Source organism: Diceros bicornis, chromosome 2 (genome assembly GCF_020826845.1).
Source record: "Diceros bicornis minor isolate mBicDic1 chromosome 2, mDicBic1.mat.cur, whole genome shotgun sequence".
Classification (NCBI taxonomy): Eukaryota; Metazoa; Chordata; class Mammalia; order Perissodactyla; family Rhinocerotidae; genus Diceros; species Diceros bicornis.
In genome coordinates, this window is record NC_080741.1 from 9024291 (window position 1) to 9047698 (window position 23408).

Genomic DNA, 23408 nt, shown 5'->3' on the forward strand with positions numbered 1-23408 from the left:
ACTTGTTAATGAGTTCTGTGTTCATCTAATCAGGAGAAAATGATAAGATGACAATGTCGGTAAATGTGGTGCCACACAAAAGTAAGGGAGCAGATGGGATTTTCAATTACAATTTGGAATTAGAAAGTATAATCTCTTATTCATAGAATCTTATAAATCCTTTAAAGAAGTTGCTAGGAATACCAGCAGAACCAATTTAGCCAACCTGGCAGGCACTGAGGAGAATACAATGAAAATAATAATTGGTGCTGATTGCAACCCAGAGAATCAGCAAATGAAATCTTAAGCTGATAGTAGAAGAATTAAAGAATGTGTTTGATGTTTTTATGTAAGTGCTTCTTTTCTTAAATAGTCAGCAAGCAGACTGTTTTATTATACAGAAAGAAGCCAGATCCCAAATTTGACAAGAAAGTCAGCAGAAATGAATTTAAGAGTTGATTTTCATGACTAAGTGCACACAAATCAAATGTTCTGCATTCTAGAACCAACAGTAGCTGGGATGCAAAAATAATATGTAACGTTGGGGACTTGGTGAGCTTACCTTCTGAGGTTTTCAAATGTGCTTTATTTTGCTTTAAATCCTATTTACTGCACTTGATTTAAAAGGGGCTATAAAAGGAATAGGAAATGTATACACTGCCAGCTGATACTGAAGGAGACCATCCTGAGAATTCTCGTGTTATCAAATATAGGAAAGAATATTGTCAGCAACTCCATACAAGCTCTGCCAAGATTAAAATCTCTTCTTTTCTCATTTCAGAGAGAAATAGTATAACATAAATCATATTTTATGGATTTTATATTAAGTCAGGAGGTGAATCTCTTTCTCTCCTCATACGTGTAATATATACATATGTATCTTTAGATAGAAAGATGACTTATCTTTACCTAATTTTCTCATATGTAATATAAAAAATAGGCTTTGAAATCTATTACGCTTCATAAAAACGTGAGTACAAAATTAGGATTTGACTACCTGTAAATCTGTAGTTATTTCAAAATAAGAAGTTAAAATATGTATTTAGTTGAAAAAACATCAAGAAGGTCTCTCCTTTCTGTATATTCTGGGACAATTTAAATGGCAAAAGGATTCCACTTCCTTTTGTCAGTCTATAGATATTCTCTCTTTTCTTGTATTAATTTTGGTAATTCATATTTATATAGAGAAATTACACCCTTTGTTTAAAGGTTTAAATATAGTCCCATATATTTTTAAATGGAATGTTAGTTATTTTCATTTGAGGAAAATGGAACATAAATTTTCCTCGTAGAGTTGAATTCAGCCCTCAGGTGTTTAACTATATGCTATAATGTAAAACATAATAGGAATTAAAGGTAAGCAACAAATAGTGCCAAAGAAAGATATGATAAAATATTACACCAGTACTCTTATCAATAGAATCTGAATGTGCATTAATTTTAATTTACCAGTCACTGAAATGTAACCATGTGTGTTCTTTTAAAGTGGTCACATAAGAGGTTTTTTAAGTGGAAATTGTATTATAGTTTCAGTATTTTGTATTCATTTTTTTCATGAGAGAGAGGAAGAGAATCTCAAGTAACATATTGATTGAAAACATAAGAACTTTGTAACAGGACAACCCAGGGTATCAATAGGAGGGAAAAATCTCAAAAAATGATCAATATTTAGTGTTTCACTGGAAAAGGATTATAAGTTTCTTCAACTGTATATTCTCAGCACCAATTTCAAAGCTCTTCTCCCCCATCCTGAGGGTCCCTTGATGCCGGCCCCCTGCTGATACAAGGCAGTTCTGGGAGGCAGTGTGGGCAAGGATCTTAGTCTGTGCTCAAGTATAAAACAGTACTAATATGAGCAACTTCCGAAAGAAACCAGGAAAACAACAGTCCCTAATAAGAACTTTGTTCTCAATAAAAATTCATTGAATAAAAAAGATGATTTGAGGGGCCGGCTCGGTGGCACAAGTGGTTAAGTGCTCGTGCTCCGCTGCAGCGGCCCGGGGTTCGCTGGTTCGGATTCTGGGCACACACCGATGCACCACTTGTCGGGCCACGCTGTGGTGGCGTCCCATATAAAGTGGAGTAAGATGGACGTGGATGTTAGCCCAGGGCCAGTCTTCCTCAGCAAAAAGAGGAGGATTGGCAGATGTTAGCTCAGGGCCGATCTTCCTCACAAACAAACAAAAAAGATGATTTGATAGATTTTTAAAAACACCTATTATTATGAATGATTCATACTTATGTCATCATAAATTACGAAGTTAATTTCAGAATGTATCTTTAAACAAGTCTACTAAAAAGGAAAGTTGATTACTGAACCCTTCTGAAATGAACAAATGAAAACAAAACTTATTTAGTGGAAGGTCAAATACACTTTGAGCAGTGAAATACAAAGTCATATAGTATTTCACAAAATGCATCTACCAATAAAAATAATTTACTCTCTCCTAGTATGGGAGGCCATGCATGCTAATTTTCTATTTAAGAACTGTGTGAAAAGCAAAGTTGTCAACCAATTTGTTCGTGGGTACATGATTTACTAATTTGAAATCTAGGATTTATTTGTTTCAAATTAGATCAGACAGCAATAGTGATAAATACTGTAAATTATTATAGTCTGGCATACTAATTAATAAGTGTTCTGGTATTCCAATGGGTAAAAGCTCTTCTGTCTGTGCAAGAAAACTTGTGACCCCTCAGACTTAAAGAAATAGGGCATGGGTTGGAAAAAACAGAAACTAAGGAAGCAAAGACTCTCTGTCTCTATTATTGTAGTTCATTAAAAATGTGTGATTTAGCTATTTCTAGGTGCAAGTAACAAATGAGATTCTACTTTTCAAATTACGTTTCTTTTTTTTTTTTTTTATAATTTTATTTATTTATTTTTTCCCCCCAAAGCCCCAGTAGATAGTTGCACATCCTTCTAGTTGCTGTATGTGGGACACGGCCTCAGCATGGCTGGAGAAGCGGTGCGTCCGTGCGCACCCGGGATCCCAACCCGGGGCCACCAGCAGGGGAACGCTCGCACTTAACCACTAAGCCATCTGGCCGGCCCCTCAAATTACATTTCAGTTTGAGTTAAACCCTTCATGTTTATGGGAATAGTCTGAGCATCTTGGACACCGGCCAATTTTTTTTTGCAGTGTTTTAAATCATCAGTATGAGAAATAGGCTATGCAAATAGCATAGATTGAAGAAGTAGGGTGTGTTTTAGTAAGCACAGTTGAAGTTTATTCCTATCCTACAGAATGACTTTGGAAATTATTTGGTCAACATTTATTAATATATTTTATCCTAAGCAAAAGTCAACAATATGAGACCCTATATGAAATATACAAGACAAACAGAGCAAAATTAAAGAAAATGTTGCACTAATAAAAATGTGTCTTTGCGTTCTTCCGGAAGAAGTGGTATTTTCTGGTGATTAAAGTCCAGGCTCTTAAGCCGGGCTACTTCATTTTGAATCCCTTTTCTGTCACCTGATAGCTGTGGGATTCGAACAAGTTACTTTACCTCACTCTACCTTAGATTCTTCAACTACGCCGCAGGGATAATTATATCCCAACCTCACTGATGTGATAAGAGGACTAGATGAATTAAGAAAATGAACGTGTACTGCTCACAATGTGCTCTGCAGACTAGTGCCCATTTGCAAACTGTTACCAGTTTCTCAGGTAAGTATGGAATTTTAGAGTAAGCGTTAGAAATTTTACAGCAATGTAACAGAGTAATTTTCGGGCTACTGACTATTAATTCATGTTTTTTTACTTTACAAAAAGTAAAAAAGTCTTAGTCTAATACATCATTAGTCGATGATGTATTCCGTATTAACAAAGGAAGAAGTCTTTCACCTAAAATAGTTTGAGAGGTACCTGTACAAAATTCTTAGAAAATTGCTTCGCATATAGTAAGTGTTCAATACTAGTGTTAACAAAATAAAGGAATAAAATCCCCTCATGCTGCTAAAACCTTTCTTATAAGTAAACAACCAAGACCCATCCTGGATAATATCATCATACCACGCCCCACCCTCCCACACGATATGACTGTCCCTGATGCCCTACAAAGATCAACCACGATTTATTCAACTACTTTTCTTCTCAGCTGTCAAATAATTACTAATCTTTGTGACATTTCTATGAACCCTTGATATTAGCTAGCTCTTAAAATGAAAGGAAGCAAATAAAGCTCATCCCTGTGAGTCCTTAGCACTTCAGTATTTTAGAGGTGACAAATTATAGACAAATTATAGAAAGTTTAACTTCTATTGTGGAACTCATCACATTTTTCTTATTATGGCTTTTATATTTTAAAAGTAACATGCACTCATAAAATGGAAGTGATACAGAAGTTTGTAAAGAAGTACATAACAACACCCTTACAGCTCATCCAGTCCTGAGCCTGTCACCACAGCGCCCTGTTGTTAGCAGTTTGGAGTGAATCCTTCTAGTCACTTAGCTGAATTTAGAAGCATCCATTGTTGTATGTAGTTTTGACTGAATAAAGGAATTCCTAATATACATATATAGTGAAATTTTTGAGGGATAGAGCAATAAATATATCAGAGAATTAAATAATTAAACAAAGGGAATGTTCTTGACGTGGTTTCTGGTAAGGAGTTATCAATCTGTATTGCCATTTCTTATTTTATTAATATGATCAGAATTATTATCATTATAATTACCACGGTTGTTTTTATTATAGATCTTTCGTTATCAGAACACATAAATACACTTGCATTTTTACTCTTCTATCAGCAGTGTCTGATTCCTGCAAATCATCGATACTGGAAGTTATCGATCTTATTTAAATGTGTATCAATATAACAGGTAACCTAGTTGGTTTTGCACACTTAATGATCACTTTCGCTACTTTATTTTTCTTTTGTGTCTAACCCGCTCTAGCTGTTGGGCGTATTGTTAATTTTTTAAATCTTTCTCCCTCGTTGGTTTGTCCTCTCTTCATGCCCTTCTCTTTCTTTCTACCCTTTGTGTGTGTCCTGAACAAGGTGTGAGGAGCTGCACTTTGAGCATATTTTCACTGATCCATTAGAGAAAACATTAAAATGAGAGATTTTATAATGTATGGGCCAGGCTCACCACAGTGATCGATCTTAACGTTATATAAAGAGAGACATATTGTGCCTGCTGGAGGGATGCAATATGCCTGCCAAAATTGAACCTAAGTATAATAAAGACTTTAAATCTAACTATCGGCTTATGAGGACCTGTCAGCATGTTAAGCAAGTTAAGAGTTGCGTTTCGCTTTTTGGAAGACAACAGAAGTGAGGTTTTTCTATCACGGCAATGTTTTGAATTTTCTTTTCTTTTAGACTTCAGAATAAGCTGTATGATCCTTGTATGATCCCCATAAAAGGGATCAATGACTATATTAAATGGTGATGCGTGAAGCAAAATCCAGAATCAGGAAAGTCTACATAGTCAATGACCTTGTTTCTTCAGAAAATGTTATAAATATTACAAGATTTAAGCAATGTATCAATCAATGTAAAATGTAGGGACTTTTTAATTTGGATTTAAACAAACAATGTAAAGTACCAAAAATCTGTGCGACATTTGAGGAACTATGAACAAGACTCAATATGAGATGACATTATGGTGTAATAATGGTATCATAAACAGACTTAAAAAATTATCTCTTAAAGGCACATATTAATAAATACTGACTTGTTATGTATAAAATGACATAACGTCTGGGGTTTTTCCTAGGATCTGGAGGGGATGAGGGCATTGGTGAGAGTTGGGTAGTTGAGGGTTATACATAAAAATGATTGTTCACATATTGATAATTGTTGAAGCTGGGTAATGGGTATAAAGGAATCCATTGCATTCTTGTTTATATTTTTGTAGACATTTTATAATAAAAATTTAAAAAACAAATCACTATATAAAGGCTAGATTATTTGGAAGATAATCCTGAGAAAACTGACTTACCATATAAAAAATAAAAATGAATGTCACTTAGGGGCCCGCCCGGTGGCATAGTAGTTAAGTTTGCATGCTCCACTTCGGCAGCCTGGGGTTCGAAGTTTCGGAACTGGGTGTGGACCTACACACCACTCATCAAGCCATGCTGTGGTGGCGTCCCACATAGAAAAAATAGAGGAAGATTGGCACAGATGTTATCTCAGGGACAATCTTCCTCAAGCAAAAAGAGGAAGATTGGCAATGCATGTTAGCTCAGAGCCAATCTTTCTCATCAAAATAAAAAAAAAAAGGAATGTCACTTATGCCCATATATAAAAATAAATTTCACACAGATTAATGATAAATGTCAAAGGTAAAATTAGCAATATAGTATAAGAAAATGGAGAGCGATGTTTTTGTTTCCTATACATAGGAACTTTCTAAAACAACTAAACAGTACAAACTAAAAACAAAAAATAAATGGGCTTAAATATATCAAATTAAAGGATTTCAGTTTAGTTAAGAATACTTTGAACAAAGTTGAAAGATAAGTGACTGTGTTAATATTTGTAACATATAAAACTGACAAAATATAAAATACAAAATTAATTCTTGCAAATTGATAATGAAAATGTAACAAAATCCATTATAAAATTAACAAATGCTATGAATTAGGAAGTTTGTGAAAAAAACTGAGTGAAAAAATGATGCAAATTAGAACAAATATGAAATATCACTTTATATTAGACAAGACAAAATTTTAATAATTTTGAGGATAATTAAAAGAAATAGGAAATATTAATGCAGTGCTGAAGGGAGTGTGTGTGTGTGCATGTAAAAGGCATGTCTTATAATACATGGGCTTGCATTGAATCTTTAAGGATAGGTGGGATTTGAATGGAAAGAGTTTGTAATTCTAAGCAATGAGAGTAATTGACAAGCTAACAGAAGTGAAAATACACGTCTGTGTGAGGGAGGGGGCAGTGATGTGATTGGGTTTGATTTATCAAATTATTTATAGTCCTGAGCACGATCTAGGGGAGAATAGATCAAAAATAAATAAATAAAAAAGGATCCATGGGCATAATTTCTACTTGGTAATATATTTAGTGAAACAAGCACAGATAAACTGATTAAAGATGGTATACAAGCCGACAAAGTATGTCAGTGTGGTTCTGGTCCAGGTCCCAAGTCCCAAGTGCAGGGAAAATTTTAGCAAGCAAAGATGTTACCTTGACAGTGAATTGACCCTAGACAACCTCTGGCACCATTTAGTTTGAAGGGCCATAAAAGGTGTTCAGGCTTGTTTTGCCAAGTATTTGAGGACCTGTCTGCATGTTAAGCAAGTTAAAAGTTGCATTTCACTTTTTGGAAGACAACAGAAGTGAAGTTTTTCTATCACGGCAATATTTTGAATTTTCTTTTCTTTTAGACTTCAGAAGGCTTCTCATGTATTTGCTATTGCCTTATAATGCTTATAATAATGCTGTACATGCATCTGAGCCCATTCAGTTCAACACCTTCATTTTTACACAAGAGGAAGCTGATTCCCAGACAGATTAGGAGACTTCTGCAGGGTCACAAATCAAGTCAGGAGGTGATCATGACGAAAATCCTCAGCTACCTCCAAATGAACAGAAGCCGTAACACAACGGCTTCCCATGACCACGACAAACTTCATTTCCTCTTCTCTCTATTGTTCCAGTGGCTCCTTCAGCCACTTGTGGAAGAATCACTACAGCTGGAGAACCTTACAGTGCAAGCAGAAATTATAAGGGATTTCTCAATATTGAACATATTGCAAAGTTGTGGCCTAATCTAGAATAGAGTAGCTAGTGGTATACATTTTAGTTCCACTATAACTGATTTTGCTTCAGAACTATTTTTCAGAAGCAAAATTCTCTTAGAAATAGCAAACACGGAATGTCAAACCCACACAATCCTCAAAATCCAGAAATAATTTAAAATAGTACGAAAGTTCAAAATCTTAAAGAAAAACACTCCTTAAAACATTCATGTTATATTTACTAAATATTAAAGGTAAGTTGACAGTGTAACTCTTACTGTTGAAAGTCCACAGGGGAAATTCTACAGTCCTATAGAAATGGGAGATCTGAATATCTTAGCCAGACTTAAATGAGATATTTGGGCTCTCAGTGTTTCTGCTCTGAAAAAGACCTAAACCTACAGGCCAGGGTTGGCGATTGCTTGGCAAGTCAACTGGGGAATTATTGAGTTTTTCTAAAGAGCAAGATAACAGTGAAAGTTTAGCTCTTATGAGGAACATTGCAGAAAATTACTGAATTCTAAATTCTGATAGTGAAACAAATTGGAACATTACATTATAGGAGAGTCCTAAACTGTGATTGTCAGTATGGAAGCAGGCTTATATTTCATGCTTCTTGTTTATATTTTTAAAATTTCTTCGTCTTTGCCTTTTGTCCATTAAGTTCATATCTAGATAGTCCTCACTTTGCTTGGTAGTGCAGGAATATGAGAAGTCCTACAACTTATAATACGCAATGAGCATCTTTTCTATGCCTCGAGAAATTGTCATGCTCCTTTCAAAGTTTGGGTCAGATTACAGCATTTTATCCTCTGTACTTTCAATGTCATGCAATATTTCTGAGAATTCCTTTAATGTTAAGGTTTTGTTTGTTTGTTTGTTTTTACCAGTGTCATTTCCTCTGGGGCATCCTCATCGTTTTGTTCCTCTGGCTGCACATCTAGAGTCAACATTCCCATAGTCAACTGTTTTTTCTGTAACTCTATTTTTGTTCAATTAGAATTTCACTTCTAACATTATCACTTTTAATTTTTTTGCTGCACTTGAAGCGGCCAATTCCCTCTTCCCATTATTCATTTTTGTAAAATGTCACGTGGTTTTATCACCAGTGGATAGGAGGCAACACAACTCCATGCTTTGCTGTCTGTGTGTAAACTGACTGTCAGATGCACAGCGACCAATCCCTGACAGACTTGGAAAGAAGTGAAGTGGCTGGTCACGAATGAGGATGGTCACACAGTTTACGTAGTGATGTGTGAAATGAAGAGCTAGCAGCGAATAGACTTTGTAAGAGTATTCATAGTTGCTATACCACACTAACTGAAATTTGAATCATGTTATTGGGGGACGGGTGTTATTTGACAAAACGAGTACGTAAAATGGAATTTGTGCATGTCTGAATCATGGTGCAAAGCGGTGGCTGCCAGTGTGTGTGTGTGTGTGTGTGCGTGTGTGTTCATGTGTATATTCTGACAGGAATCTGGATCAGAGAACAAAGTGTTTAATACTCACAGACTCACACAGCTTCTTAGCGACAGTTCCCTGAGCCCTAATCCCCAGGGTGCCACGTGGTGAGAACCTAATGTTACACTGTATGCTCAGTGTGGTTGCACCACAGGAAAGCAACCCTGAAATTGTGAGACTTGGAGCTTATGGCACATAGCTGGCATATACCCCTTTTCTCCCCTTTGGAGAGAGAGAAACTTTGACTCTTGAATGTAAACAAGCCCTCTCTGGGGAGAGGAGAGGAAGATCTCCAGCTTCCCTGCCCTTGGAGGTGAGCAAAGGGTTCTGAGGGAGGTAAGGCTCTGAGGCAACACACAATCTCGAGCTTCTGAAGCATGTTTGCCATTTGATCATCCTTTAACAGAGTTTGTCAGGACTCTTTGCTCAAGAAGCCTGGGTTGTGCAGAAATATGAACATATTCATGAAGAATTGTGTTTTCTTATTTCTTAGTTAATTTTCTTTTGAACAAACCTAATTTTCCAAAACAGACAAGGAAAAAAAGACAATTACTTTTCTAATGATCAGTGAACCCAGATTAGTCCATTCTGATAGTTAGAAACACAACCTGAATTTAAAATAACAATGAGTGCAGTAACAACTAACATTTATAAAGTATATTACTTTCTGAAAAGTATCTTAAAATACATTGGCCCTTACTCCACACTAAGTCTTTGTAGAATATATAGAGCAGTGTACTTATCTATAAATTATACATGTGGAAACCAATTCAAGAGGTTAAACAACCTGCCAATGCCTAGCCATTTAGCTACCTAGGAAGTGTATAGTCAGCTTGAGATCTGTAACAAAATACCACAGACTAGGCAGCTCAAACAACAGAAATTTATTTTCTCACAGTTTTGGAAGCTGGGAGTCTGAAATCAGGGTGGCAGCCCGGTCGAGTTCTGGTGAGATCTCCTTCTGGCTTGCAGATGGCCACCTTCTCGCTGTGTCCTTACAAGGAAAGGTGAGAGAGAGAGCTCTCTGGTGTCTCTTCTTATAATGACACTAATCCCTTCAGATCAGGGCCCTACCCCTATGTCCTAATTTAACCTTAATTATTTCCATAAAGGCCACATCTCCAAATAGAGTCACATTGGGGATTAGGGCTTCAACATATAAATTTTGGGGGACACAAACATTCAGTACATAAAAGTAAGCTAGAACTTGCACACCGGTTTGATTTTTGCTGTTTGGGTTTTGTTCTGTTTGTTTATTTGAACTCCCCCTTATACCGCCAGAAGGCCTTTAATAAACCAAGGCTATAATGTCTGAGAAGTTTCTGCAGTAAGGGACAACACCACCTTGAGAATCTTAGCAGTGTCTCAGAGGGGAGTCAGAAGTGGCTTGTACACAAGGCTTTATGGTTTACCCTCTAGTGGGTTAAGGACAGTCTATCAAGGCCATGAACTGTATGAGAGAGGGCAAAGTTCCTGATATAATGGTTTAGGATTGGTGAAAACAGAGATGAGGGTCTTGATCTGAGGCTTGATAAGTAAATTTTTGTGTAACAAGTACATCGTTGGCTCTGGTGAGTAAATCGTTTTCTCCCATAAATTGATCTATAGAAATTTTTTAAACCAGTGAAATTATTCATTAATTTACAGTCTTATCTTTCTCTGGCAAAGATTTATTGGAAAAAACAACAGGTGGTCTACAATCTTATCTAAGTCACCTTGACACAGATGGTTTTGGTTCTCATTTTAGTTCCTAACGTAAGTCCTTTCTCTTATACCAAGCTTCTTCCTTAAAAGGTAAGGAAATTTACAGCCGACAAACACACAGGTGTGGAGAACACAGGTAGTGCTACGAATTCTATTTTCTTAATAGAGTGTATCTGTCCCTATAAATGTCTATTAAATAAAAAACATTTTACTTAAGATTCTTTTTCTTGGAAGATTGATAATGTGAAAAATTAACCTCATAAGCAGGGAGGAATCAATTTTAATATTTCTCATATATTAATAGCTCAGCTTATAAGCTCAAGAGCAATAGCATAAATACAAGACGTTCAATACATGTTTAAAAAATTTAAATCAATATCTGTAGTAGGAATGCTGGTCTATTTTTATCAGCATTCAGACAGCCCTGAAATTAAAAATAAATGCTAAAAATGCAAAAAGGCCCAAGAACTCTAATAGACTTAACCAGAAACTAATTTATCACCGTGCATATGAAAGGTGAAGCTTTGCTGCAGGAAACTAGAACATCCAAGTCTAGAGAAATTATGTTCAAAGGGGTTTGTAATTAAGGAGTTGAACTGATTGTGGATATCAATTAGCTGGTCTCTACTGCTAAAAAGTCTTGAACTACACAATTCCGATAGGTGAATGCAAATCAAATGACCCACCTTATAAAGACAATTTAAATGTGTGTCCTTCCACTTTTTAAATATATCCATGTTTTTCAGAACCTAAAGATTTTTAACATCTTAATTATAGAAATGGGAGAGGCCACACAGACTTTCCTTCAGAGGACGCTGCAGAAACAAAGCCCCTTCCTGCAGCCTCATCTGAGCACATTCATTTTATTTTCGCTTCCGTGGGTCAGACACCAGTGTTGTATGGCAAGAGAACTAGTCAACAAGATACTTGTTCAGTTAGGAGGGAATTGCTGGACACTCACTAAAGCTATTTTAGTTCTTCCATTTCCTTTAGATATGGAATTTGTGGTGGGATTAGTTACTTCCCTACAAACCATCCAGACTGAAGTCAGGCAAGGGCTACTGGAGAAAATTATAAGGTGCACTGCCCAATTAGTATATCCCAATTAGTGACACGTAGATCTTTTCAGTAATGTAAGGATAATTCTTACATTTTTTAAAGCTTACATGCTAATTAGATCCCAACCTTGCAACCAAGCAGATCATTTAAAAATCCATCCAAGGGAAAATATTAAGAAGTATGAAGACATATTATGTAAGGTAAAAATATTGATGTTGATAAGGAAATGGTTAATATTTAATATCACTGGTCTAAATTTTGAAAATAAGCATGTAGGTAAAACAATGATATTATTACTGTTGGTCTTCTAAAAATCACCAATAAGAAAATGCAATTGAAAAAATCCACTTAGCAAAGACCACAAGAAAGAGATGTGTAGTCAAACGATGGAACTGTTCGGTGGAATCAGCCTACTCCAGAAGCCCTCCGCCCTCTGTCTCTATCCTTATCATTTCCTGCAGTGAGGGACTTCTCACCTCTATTCTGTGAAGTAAGCCCACTTCTGAGCCTCAAGTCTGTCACTTAAGAGTTTGCCTTTCAAGATGTGGTATATATACACAATGGAATACTACTCAGCCATAAGAAATGATGAAATCCAGCCATTTGTGACAACATGGATGGACATTGAGGGTATTATGCAAAGTGAAATAAGTCAGAGGGAGAAGGTCAAATACCGTATGATTTCCTTCATTAAGTAGTAGATAATAACAACAATAAACAAACACATAGAGACAGAGATTGGATTGGTGGTTACCAGAGGGGAAGGGGGGAGGGAGGAGGGTGAAAGAGATAATTTGGCACATGTGTGTGGTGATGGTTGTAATTAGTATTTGGGTGGTGAACGTGATGTAATCTATGCAGAAATAGAAGTATAATGATGTACACCTAAAATTTATACAATGTTATAAACCAATGTTACTGCAATTAAATAAAAAAAAACCCATAAAGAGTTTGTCTTTCCCCTTTATAGGAGGTAACACCCTCCTACACCTGGAGGAATAACAACTCTAAATTCTCTCTAGAGAGAGCATCACCACCATGTGAATGATCTCTGAATGGTGCAAGGCCTCAGGCATGAATGAAGTGTAAGGAATGGAACCATCTGTATTTCCTCTCTGCACATGTCAGTAGGTCACCCTGGTTTAAAGTTTCTGGTTCTATTAGCTCTTTGACAGACCTAACAGACTGCAACATTTGATTTTTCCTAGCTTTTTCAGCAGATATATAACTGCTTTCTATGAATGACCTACTTAAATTTGACTATAAAATAAATATGTATGAAGTCATTTCAATCCCATTGTAATATCTAAAAAACAATTTTTGGTAATATCATGCACTACATTTTTCTTTAATAAAACTCTGGAATACTATAACCTTGAAAATCTATTTCCCCTTTACTATGCCTGCATAATTTTTGAATTAAAGTCCTAAGGTTTAATAATATTTTTCCTCTTATGGTTTATCATCAATCATAATCATTTCTCCATTTCTCTACTTCATGAATTTAAATGCCCTGTTAGCAATCGCTGTTTATCTTTCTTCCAAGATTTAGTTTCTTTTTCATTAGTAAATGTGCATTTTATGAATAACAATATATATTTAATTGCTCAGAAATCTAGACCTTAAATCACAGTAAATTGTCAAATTTAAATTTAAATGAAGCTTACATTTAATGAAGGACTATCATGTATGCATATATGTCTACATGATGCTATTGACAATATATTTTGCATGAATTTGTTTTTATTTACCCTCTAGAAGCACAGTGGGAAAGGATAGCTTAATTCTAAGAATATTCGGCAACAAGTATATGCATGTTATTCAATAGATTGGCAGGCATATATTTAAAAAATTCTAAACTGGAGAAATGAATTGTTAGACTAAACTTTATGCTATATATATATATTCCTTTCCATTTTTCTCCTTTTTTTCTACTGAAACAGAAATCTAGTAGGCTTTTGCTTAACAAGCCACACATATTTTAAAATGCAGATTCAAATCTAACATAAGTATAACTGAGTTGGCAGACATATTCTGCCTATTGAAATTTTATCTTTGGATTAAAAAAAATCTTAGCAGTATAAGGGAGAAAATACGAAATACAGAAAAAGTGTTTTTTTGCATAGAGAGAACATTTGAATAGTGACAATGTGATACTTGAAATTTCAGAAAGCTACATCATGAAAAATGCAGATCTTTGCAGACATGACCTGCTGCTCCAGTATTTCCCTTACGTTTGACTTTTAAGGACTTACATAGTAAAAATGGATAACATTCACCCTATTGGTTTATCATTTCCTCATAAATATAAACATCCTTCTACTTAAAGATTCAAAGATTGCAATTCTTATAGAGAGAACATTAATTTGTTATAAATAACTTTAATAATGGGAAGTATTTCCTCATGTATTAGAATATGACATAATTCATTAAAAATAGAAACTAATACTGGTTTATTACTAGATAGATGTGTGTTGAGTGTGATTTATAATGCACTGTAAACTTAATAAGAGAAGAATTACTGATAAATGGTAATGAACAAGAATATACAATGAACACTGCATAAAAGGCACAGGGTGTTTCCAGAGTATATGACAGTACATTATACTAGAAATACAAACTCAGTAAAGATTTGAGTAACCTCTCTACTAACTTGTTCATATTCTCGAGAGGAATCCTGTTGATTAAATTTCCAAGACTCAATAATCTGTTTATCTTTTAAGTCTCAAATAATATGAAGGCTTCTTGATTCTCCATAAAGGATCTAATTTCCCTTTAGTGCTTCCCAATTTCCCCATCCAGTTGTGGGTACTTAAGCATCAAAAGTAAGGTAGATTAATTACCACGAAAACAGCAAGGTTAGCATGAAATCCAGGATGACCTGATCTTCAGGGAATCTATGAAGATGGTTAACATCCCTAGGGGGGGGACAGATGAGCACAGAAGTGGAAATAGGAGTATTGCTTAATATTTATAATCAAATCAAATGAAGAACAGACGAGCAGAAAACAAGTCAAAGGAAATTCATAATACTTTGCTCAGTTTGCAAACAGAGCCAATTCTCAGACTCAGAACACAACGATAGAAAGCGAGGACCCAAATCCCCATAAGGAAGGTCTCTGCAATACTATAGCAAGTGTATACGGTAGAAATTACTTTAGTCTTTCCACAAAGACACTTAAAGACATTTTTATTTACTCATCTATTCACTTTGGTAGTCATGCACTGGGGATTAAGAATACTCAAATCTTTTGGAAGATATTGGATAAAGATTTGTGTTGATATACATTCCAGGTGTAATATGCCTTTCCTGCCTGCAGTATCTCAGCCAGCATCACTATCCAAGGACTCATAAAGTATCTGTTTTACTGGTATGGGTTTTTACCTAACACTGCTTTAGACTAAGAGAGGTGTGGCATTGGGCACGCAAACATGGGGTTCACTGACTTACCATATAGTGCAGTTTTCTGGAAGCTGCCAGCCTTATAGAGCAATGACCAGCCTTTTGAAGGTACCAGTTTGAAAACGATACCTGGTGAGAACAAGGTGCCCTTAGGGTGAGGTAATAACCTAAAACAATAGTCACTGCATGGTGCTGTGTTGGCAATAGGTAGAATGATGGCAATAGGAACAAAGCGGGGGGGGGGGGGGTGTAGGAGTGGCCCCAGTGATTCCCTAGGAGAACATGTGCTTCCTATCTCTGCAAATTCAGGTGCATTGGTCTAGTGGTCCCGATTCCCAAAGAGGGCAAGTTTGTACCAGGGGACAGAGAAAGAGAGAAACCCACAAAAGAAAGCTATAGCTGCTGCCTAATCACATTTAACTCCCCCTGCCAGTAGGCCAGAAAGCAAGGCAATGGCTTACCAGACTGGCAAAAGTAAGTTATCTGGATCATTATGAGGAGTTCAGATTGCTTCTACATACTGGGGACAAGAAGGATTATGTTTGGCACCCAGGACATCAATTTTCATGTCCTTCTCGCAGTGTAAGCATCTTGCTGCGCTCTGGATATTCGGTCAAAAGTGTTCCCGGTATTTGAAGAAATATTTTTCTTACAGTAATGGTTTTTATGCCCAAGCCATACAGTTTATCTTGTATTCAAATAAAGAAATAGTGATCTAATTCTACGCTTTTCTGGAGGAAAACTGGCTGTGTTGGGCTTTTGAGAGATGATAGAGTGGGTTGGTCTCTGACATACACAGTTTTAGGGAAATGCAGTCATATTGTTGACTCTAGGTGATGTCCGTCTTTCTGCTTACTTTAGAACCTAACCCACACAAGTTCACACATGACAACCTAATCACACATAAATAAATACTGTGTGTAAAAAAATATATACATACATATATATACTGAATAAAAGCAAGGTAGAGAACAGTAAGTAGTAAATAAGATAGCAATTGCCTTTTGGGGCTTAAATTTTTGGTGAAAAAAAAATCCAGCAATACACACAAAACCCAATAAACAAATGAAATAAAGGCAAATTTTGGTTTTCTGAAGGGAACAGGCAAAATAATGTGATAGAGAGTAGTTGGAAGGATGGAGTAGACATGGTTACTTTAGATAATGCAGTCATAGAAGGGGTTTCTGAGAGTTAGTTTTTAAACTGACATCTCAAGATTAAGAAGGATGCAGGGCTATGAAGAGCCAGGAAGAGGAGAGGTTTCAGTGAAGAGCAGGTCAAAAAAGGGAATAACCTAGACGCAGTTCCTGAGGCAGGGGAGGGCTTGACAAAGGGGTAGAAGAGAAAGGAGTGAGGCTGCAGTGGAGCAAACATGCAGACGGAGGTGGAGAATGAGAATGGAGACGTCCGCACAGTCTGGTTCCAGCGCAGATCTCCAACCCCTTCCCTCCTTCCTGCTCTCCTGGCTTCAACCACAGCGGCCCACTTCAGTCCCTCAAGCCTATCATGTGTCCTCCTGCCTCAATGACCTTATGAAGGCTGTTCCATCTGCCTGGAAGTTTCTAAATGTCATACTTACTTAAAAATTTTCTTCTTGAATGAGTTCAGTCATCATTTCTTCAGAAATACTTTCCCTACTACTCTGACTAAAATAATGTGTTTTGTGCAAGCAAATATTTGTGCAAATTTGTGAAAATCATTTTTGAATGAACTTTTTGGAGTCCCACACTCTTCATACTTTGTATCCCCAGGAAAACTGCACTACCCGCCATTCTATGTCAGGTTCTAAAGCCGAGTTCACGAACACATGCACTGTAGTTGCCCGGGGCCCCCAGTTTCATTTAATACTGTTCTTCAGCCATATTGAAATCCTTCAATGTTTTTGAATAAGGGACCACACATTTTCATTTTTCACTGAGCCCCCCATATTATCTAGCCAGTCTTGGCCTTAAACTCTCTTTTCCTTCCCCATCCTCCTTGAAAAATAGAATAAAACACTTTGTTTTTGTCTACATTAACACAGTCTAATTTTGGAAGGGGGGAAAATACTCCTTAAGATATTACTTAATTTTATACATTTTATATATTTTATTTTCAATTCCAGTTGGTATACAGTTATTCAGATTTTTGAGAACCTAAAAATCCTGCAGAATTTTGTCTTTTCCACGTAATTATTAAAATGCCCCCACTAAAGACTTATATCAAATTTAATTTCTGTATATAGACTGAGGTGGGAGGTAGTATTTGCTGAATAAGTAAGAGCTCATTTAGATATTAGCCGTCTGTTATTTATCAATTCAGTTAATTGCCTTCATTGCGTATATGTATGAGTTGTCAGGTTTCAATCAAAAAGTTTGTTTCTCAGTAACCAATAGCTTCATACTCACATAATAGAAAATTTCCTCACAGGTCTCATTTTTTTCTGGTCATTGTCCATTGTACCTTTGTCCTTATACACCATTTATATTTGCTAAAATGGAATTTTATATTCACAAATGCTACCCTCTCTTAAGTCATCTAGTAGAGAACATTCTATTAATTTTATGAACATTGTAGTTTATTCTAATTTTTGTATATACACTCTCTGAAAGATCATCATCAGACTTTGTTTTCTCTTTATTGAATCATGCCATGTTTGGAAAGAAAAAAGCAATATTTCCCCAAGATAACTTGGTTATATAATTTGCTTTCAAATTTTCAGTTATTAATCCCATTTATAGAGTTTTCCAGAGAACTAAATAAAAAGCATCCCTCAGCATGAGCTCCATTCTTCTATGTAATATGAAACTGCCTCAACTAGAGACCGGTGTCAGATGCACTTTTCTTTCTAATTAATTTGGCAGTTACTTATTACATTGAAATTTAAATGTACTAATCAAATGTTTATTTTGTAATTGTATTACATTAACCTTGATTAAGGATGTATTTATCACTTCAAGGATTACATGGAAATGTAAATGCTACAACTGTTGATTGATGTTAAATTATATCTATCAAAGAAAGCAATTACTACTGAAGAACGGTAATTGATCCAAAATCTTTTTATGTTACGAATTTATGACTTCATATGTAAGTAAGTGAACATGCTGACTCTCTTAAAATAAGAGTTTCAAACATGGAAAATTAAATAACATATCTGTAACATAAACTTTTACATTTCTTCTATTCTAATGCAAGTCATTAAATTTAACACAAACTTGGTAAGTTGAAAAAAATATTTATTGGAAATGGATACAGAACTATGGAACAAAAATCTAATTCCCAACACAAATATTCAGATCCCTTTTGTTTCTTAGGAAACAAGAAGAGAGAGCAAAAATTATAAAGTGTTTGAAAAGGCATCGTCTTAGTTAAGAATGTACTAGGATGTTTGATGAAAGAAAAAACTTCAAAAATACCTTTTAAAATCCAATCAAACTAATCCCCGCTGAAGTTTATTTTGTTTTTCAATATAGCTACTCTAACTTTTTTTTGGTTAGTGTTTACAAAAGGATGGAAAAAATATATCATGCAAACACTAACAAAATAAGGTAGAAACTGGAGATAGGTTGATTTTGAAAACCACATAATTCATTATTTAAAAAACTTAAAGAGAGAAACAGAAGGACACTAACATTTATTGGCATCTACAATATGTCAGACATAATGCTGGCTAAGTCATTCGCATATGGCATCGTGTTTAATTTCTGTAACATTTCCACTTTACAAATAGGACACTGAACTCTGGGAAGGTGAGACTGCTGCTGTCTTCAGGCAAGAAGTGACTGTGTTTGGAGCCTTATCTGTCTAACCGGGAAATGCCGTATTGCCCCAGGTGTGTTCTCATTCATGCCTTAAAACGTGGACTAGTCGAGAAAAGGCTTATTCAAAAATAACGCATTGTTAAAGCATTTAAATACTGCAAAGAATATCCTGCTGCGAATTTTATTAGGGAATTGTCCACTAAAATACTATTCATTAAAGCCAGAAATTATGTGGGATTCAGTATAGGGTCCAAATGCAATCTCAAATCTTAGGCTCCCAAAAAATAAAAAATGAACAGCCAAAATGACACATACATCAATGTTCTCTCTTCACCTTTCTCCTCCAACACATGCACAGTTATCAATTCTTTACTTACAAGGTTAAAACATAAGTTGAATGAATTAAATCTTGTATATTCGAGACTTTTAGATATTTCCACAGCATGACAGCAAAACCTATTGTGAACCGGTGAAATATATACTTTCTAGTTACCTCCATTGAAAAGTCAGTGATGTTTATGAAAAAAAAATAAAAAGAATTTTATGCTGAGTGCTCTCTCATTAGACTCTCAGCTCTAGTAGAGTTGTTTATATCACATGTATTTGAGACTACGTTGCTATAAAGCCACAAGGACGTTTTGGTCAATGTCAGACCACATACACAGTGATGGTCCCATAAAATTAATATCATGTAGCCCAGGTGTGTAGTAAGTAGGCTATACCATCTAGGTTTGTGTAAGTATACTCTATGATGTTCGTACAATGTTGAATTTGCCTAATGACACATTTCTCAGAACAAATCCCTGTCGTTAAGTGATTCATGACTGTACCTTCAATGTTTTGGAAGTTAGATAATTCTCGTAGATTTTCTCTAAATCTGATGCAATTTTTATAACCTAACAGTTAAAGTGTTTCTGTTCTGAAGATGGACAAATTTAGAAATGTTCCAGCTGTCTGTGAAGCTTAAATTGCTTATTGGAAAGAACTATGTGACTGGATTTTTCTTCAAATTCATATTTAGGGAATCAGACCTTGACACATCTTAACACAAAAAAATTTCAGTATGCAGAAATATCTTGACATTATGTTGAGTGCTAACATTAAGAATAAAAAAAAATCTTCAATATTTTCCAGAATCATAAAGTTAACACATTTGTTTAGTCGTAGTTTAAGTTGAAAGAGTCAAAAATTCTAAGAATTTTCTTCATCACTATTTTTGGTTGCCTGAAAAATGGTCCCCCAAAAGATATTCATGTCCTAATCCCTAGAACTTGTGTATATTACCTTATAAGGCAAAGTCTTTGCAGATATGATAAAGTTAAGGATCTTAAAATGGGGATGCTATGGTCTGAATGTTTATGTCCCCCAAAATATATGTGTTGAAATCTTAATGCCCAATGTGATGGTATTGGGAGGTGGAGCCTTTGGGAGGTGCCTAGGTCATGAGAGTGGAGCCCTAATGAATGAGATTAGTGTTTTTATAAAAGAGACCCCACAGAGCTCCCTAGCCCCTTTCACCACATGAAGACACAGTGAGAAGGCACATCTATGAACCAGGAAATGAATCCTCACCAGCCACCACATCAAATCTGCTGGTGCCATGATCTTGGACTTCCCATCATCCAGAACTGTGAGAGAACAAATTTCTGTTGTTTTAAGCCACAAAGTTTGTGGTAATTTGTTACAGCAGCCATAGGGAACTAAAACACTATTTAAAAAAAACTTATGTATTCATAGCACACTCATCTATAAATATTTTGAAAAGTACCACTGGCCTGAATTAGCCTGCAATATTGGCCTGCTTTCATTTGGCTAAGGAGAATATATAAACTTAGAATACTGCTATAAGCATCCATATGGTTGATAGGTAGTTGATGATTAGCTAGACAAAGTAATTGCAGCTTACTTGGCTCAAGAATTGACTTGAATTACATCTCAGATAGAAAAAAGAAATCCTACTGCCTTTAACTACAGTTAAATGATTATGTAGTCTCATAGGGCTTCTCAAACATTTTATTCTATAAAAAATAATCCTTTTACAACTATCATGTCAACATCACAATCGGTGATGTAAATTAAGTGTAAAATTGTAATCAATATGTTGCTTGCGCTGACCTTGTCACCTTAAATATGTAAACAGAATAGTAATAGTAATATGCACTAAATAGAGACTACTATAGAATTAAAGGCTCTGACAATAAGAGAAAAAACATGGCACAAATTTTCATGGTGTCTATCCACAAACTAATTGGTAACAAGATATAAATGATGACCTTGAAAGGTAAGCAGACAGGAATGAACAAATCTACTTTATGTTTTTTACTTTCCTTCCACATGAATAAAGGTAATTTTAAATTGACTATTTTCCCTCTTTTGTGCTCAAGAATTGTTTTTCTTAGCTGTTTATCAGAAGAAATGCATCTAAACCAATTCTTATTCATTGATTAAAATTTTATTTGTTAAATGAGCTATCACAGGCCATAATGAAGAGCTCAACCAAATGACTAAGCATTACTGCTCCTCCAATAAAATTAAGCTTGCTTATATTTCAAGAAGGGCCAAAAAAGCAAAAAATATAGAGATGAAAGTTAAGGATAAATATTAATTTAAAAGACTTCAGAAATAATATATTCGCTTACTTTAAACTATATTGGAACCTAAATTAGACAAAGCCTTAGCAAAATCCATACACTCAAGATCATGGATATGAAACATTTTGGTGAGAACATCTTTTAAAATTGGGAAACCATCATGATAGATCTCGGTTCCACACAATAACGCTGAAAGTGGGAAACTAAAATGATAGCAAATAATTATAAAAATGAAATAGAAGAGAATGATAATATGACAGTGTTAGGAAATTGTAATACAATGAAATACTCTCTTCTGAGCACCTTTTAGAACAATGCTTTTCAGACCTTAATGTGCACTCAAATCACCTATGGATCCTATTAAGATGCATTTTCTAATTCAATAGAATCTGAGAGTCTGTATTTCTAACTGACTCCCAGATGATGCCGACGCTGCTGGCCCACGGCCCAGGTTTGCAGGAGAAAAGTGTTTAGGATAGGAGAAAGAAGAGCCCTATTTATCCCTTGTTGCCTCATGAACTAAACTCAGTATGCAAATAGCCTTGTGTTTCAGATCAAATGGAGCTTCAAGTGGAACAGTACATAATCAACGCCCAGGAAAGCATATAACGAGTGTTAATTGACTCCCAGTTCTCTTTATGTTAATTAAGATGCAAAGGTATTATTTGATTTCAAGAGAACAGCTCTCCCTAAAAACCCTTGAGTCCCCACAGCCTGAAGTGAACTTGCAGGCACTTCCTCACTGACGTGCAGCTGAACCGGCCTCATTCATCTCCCTGGGACCTTAACAGGGCATGGAGGGAAAGAAAACTCCAAACAGGCATCTGATCATTGCAAATTACTTAAACTCAAAGCGACTGCCACAAACTGTCATTTGTGTTAACAGTGACTCTCATTTCAGATTCCTGAACAGAAAGGGGAAAAGACAGAAGCCTTTACTCAGTTTAAAACAGGACAGCAACTTGGGTTACAGACTGTTTTTCTTTATTTTCATTCTGAGTTTGGCACAAATTACTACAATCCGAGTTTAAGGAGCAAAACACATATTATTTTACTTCTATGAAAATAAAATAGTGAAACTTATGGCACCAATAATATGTCTTATTTTCAACATACCTTACTGAAGTTAGACTAGTGTCATTGACACATTGAATATTAATGTCAAAGAATCCTAACCATAGTCCAGATTAGGCAATAGTGGCCACAGAGGCTAATTAATTGATTCTCCTGGAGAAGACCCGTATAGAGAGGTGCAGAACTAGGGACAGATTCCAGTTCTTCTGCTAATTGTTCCTGAGTACCTCATCTCTGAATTATGCCAGAACTTCAAATTCCATCCTTTACTAGTTGGCAAATCTCTAAACTGAAACATGTCGTGCACCATGTAAATCTGCAGTGGATGCAGATTCCTAAGTATCAACTGACCAAGTTGTTGACAGCACAAACTTGAGCCTCCCATTCTATATCAAAACCTTAATAAATTATAGAAGGTGAACATTAAAAATAAGATGTTTATAATATTATTAGAATACAAAAAGAGGCACTTTGTCCAGTATATTAGTGTATGAATGTATCAGAAATTTTGAAAAATTTTCACAAAATCTTGAAGGTAGATGGGATCAGTTAGAAGCAGGGAGAAAAAATCACATCACAAAACAGAGAAGGGAAATTGCTGCCGCCTACTCTGGGCTCATCCATGTACCAGTTGATCAGCACTGGTCCATTATATTTTTTTCCAGTAGTCAAATTTGC